Source organism: Ostrea edulis, chromosome 10, assembly GCF_947568905.1.
Source record: "Ostrea edulis chromosome 10, xbOstEdul1.1, whole genome shotgun sequence".
Lineage (NCBI taxonomy): Eukaryota > Metazoa > Mollusca > Bivalvia > Ostreida > Ostreidae > Ostrea > Ostrea edulis.
Window position 1 is genome coordinate 39611211 of NC_079173.1, and position 2898 is coordinate 39614108.

The following is a 2898-nucleotide window of genomic DNA, read 5'->3' on the forward strand; positions in this document are numbered from 1 at the left end:
CCCGGAGTTGACTATTCAGAAGATAATTCCCGGAGTTGACTGTTCTGTAGATCATTCCCGGAGTTGACTGTTCTGTAGATAATTCCCGGAGTTGACTATTCTGTAGATGATTCCCGGAGTTGACTGTTCTGTAGATAATTCCCGGAGTTGACTGTTCTGTAGATAATTCCCGGAGTTGACTATTCTGTAGATAATTCCCGGAGTTGACTGTTCTGTAGATAATTCCCGGAGTTGACTGTTCTGTAGATAATTCCCGGAGTTGACTGTTCTGTAGATAGTTCCCGGAGTTGACTGTTCTGTAGATAGTTCCCAGAGTTGACTGTTCTGTAGATAATTCCCGGAGTTGACTGTTCTGTAGATAATTCCTGGAGTTGACTGTTCTGTAGATAATTCCCGGAGTTGACTGTTCTGTAGATGATTCCCGGAGTTGACTGTTCTGTAGATAGTTCCCGGAGTTGACTGTTCTGTAGAGATTCCCGGAGTTGACTGTTCTGTAGATAATTCCCGGAGTTGACTGTTCTGTAGATAATTCCCGGAGTTGACTGTTCTGTAGATGATTCCCGGAGTTGACTGTTCTGTAGATAGTTCCCGGAGTTGACTGTTCTGTAGATAATTCCCGGAGTTGACTGTTCTGTAGATAATTCCCGGAGTTGACTGTTCTGTAGATGATTCCCGGAGTTGACTGTTCTGTAGATAATTCCCGGAGTTGACTGTTCTGTAGATAATTCCCGGAGTTGACTGTTCTGTAGATGATTCCCGGAGTTGACTGTTCTGTAGGTAGTTCCCGGAGTTGACTGTTCTGTAGATAATTCCCGGAGTTGACTGTTCTGTAGATAATTCCTGGAGTTGACTGTTCTGTAGATAATTCCCGGAGTTGACTGTTCTGTAGATAATTCCCGGAGTTGACTGTTCTGTAGATAGTTCCCGGAGTTAACTGTTCTGTAGATAATTCCCGGAGTTGACTATTCTGTAGATAATTCTGTGCTGTCCACTGCACATTGACTCATTAAATTTATAAAACATAATGGTCAATATATTTATTTTTTACTTATTCATTAGGATATTATCTAAACAAAATGGAATAATTTATTATTATCACGCTCTTCATTTAATGCGACCGTAAATGGAAGTTCAAATTATCGATTATTCAATCGATTGTATGATTCCGATTCAATTCCATAATCGATTGTAACTTTGGTCCGATTTTGCATCACTACTCTCTCTCTCTCTCTCTCTCTCTCTCTCTCTCTCTCTCTCTTTAGAACTCATCACTAGCACTAATAAAATGAGTACTCACTATCTTGTCTTCAGGTTTCGTTCCCAAAGCGACACACCCAGAAATATAACTCGTCATTTGAAATTAATTGAAAAGAGGCAGGGAAAGTTTTACACTGCTCTACCATCGTGTTTCTGTTTGTAAAGCTGTGTAACTCGGGTCACTCAGACAAATCGTATTCAGAAATAAGATCTAGAAAACGCACGCCTTTTCTATCATGCCCGAACACAAATCCTCACTGATGTCCATGTGGTTACTATTAGGAAAATTTGACTTAAATCCAGATATGACACAACAGTCTTCAAACAGGAATGGAGATATTTTGAGTGTATAGAAGAAAACAGGATTATGCTGAGAACTACTCACCGTAAATCTTCGCCTGGCTGTTAAATACAGGTAAACTTCCTTTGGGGGTACAAATTATCAAAACGAGCCAGTATAAAGCACCAATCAAGATTAAATTCTGATGAATTTGATAAAAGGATAAAAAGTACAGAAGGGTTATGATAAGAAATCACAAAGTGTTTAAAGTACTTGCGGGAAACATGCACTAAGTATATGCTGTTAAAGTTTTCTCTCGCCAGTCGATTTGCTCGGCACCAAATCTCTTTGTACTCGAGAAAAGTGCTTTCGTTTCAATGGTGTGAAATTTTGTTGTTGTAACATTATGATTTACGTACTATTTCAAGTACTTGCGGGAAACATGCACTAAGTATATGCTGTTAAAGTTTTCTCTCGCCAGTCGATTTGCTCGGCACCAAATCTCTTTGTACTCGAGAAAAGTGCTTTCGTTTCAATGGTGTGAAATTTTGTTGTTGTAACATTATGATTTACGTACTATTTCAATAACAGAAAAAAGTTTGTAAACTTTTGTTATTAATATTTGTCTTATCCGAGTTTGGAGTCATGTCATTTTTTTTTTTTTTTTTTTTTTTTTTTGGAAGTCTATTTTTCATTTGTACATTGAAGGATAATTAGGAAATGAAAAAGAAATACTGGGATCATAATCCTATTTATTGCGCTACAGTGTTCTAAACATGACCTTTTTGCACTTAAAAGTTGATCCAATATTTATTCAATTCCACTTGATTTGTCTGTTGGTGTCAATACAACATATTTACTGAATATATTTACTGAATCTTTTCTCTTATATTTCTTTTGAAATTGGCATTGCTTTTACAATGCAACAAAGACATGTTTGTTGCAAATTAGTTCTATTTGGTTCTTGAATACCATCTGTCCGCAAAATCATTACTAAATATGGAGTGTCATCAAGGTCAAAGGGTGCATTGGCTGTTCTGTTTAACGTAACAAATGGATCAACCATATGATATTTTAGATCTTATTTCTAGTTCATATTTCAGATAATACATAAAATCATCAATACAATCAATAAAATGCCTTTCTTTGTTGTTCCATCAAGTGATGAAGGTAGCAATCGTTGCAGAAAAAAATTGCATACATGTAACCTGCTTACGCGGTTGCAGGTTATACATTTTTTTCTACAACGCTAGCTACCTTTATCACCCGATGAAACTACAAAGAAAGCATTTTATTGATTAAAAAAGCAACACAAATCAATCATGGCATAAAATAGATACATAAGCATGTCCTCTAACAAT

The 2898-nt window shown here is 36.7% G+C and overlaps 1 long non-coding RNA gene across 1 annotated transcript in view; it reads left to right on the plus strand.

Annotated features, from left to right (window-relative positions):
- Nucleotides 1-1378: 1378 nt before the first annotated feature.
- The window catches only part of LOC125666069 (uncharacterized), a 26517-nt gene continuing 24997 nt past the window's right edge, over nt 1379-2898 (plus strand). Inside the window, exon 1 of the long non-coding RNA XR_007366493.2 lies at nt 1379-1672. This is a non-coding gene — a long non-coding RNA (uncharacterized LOC125666069). The remainder of the gene's footprint in view (nt 1673-2898) is intronic.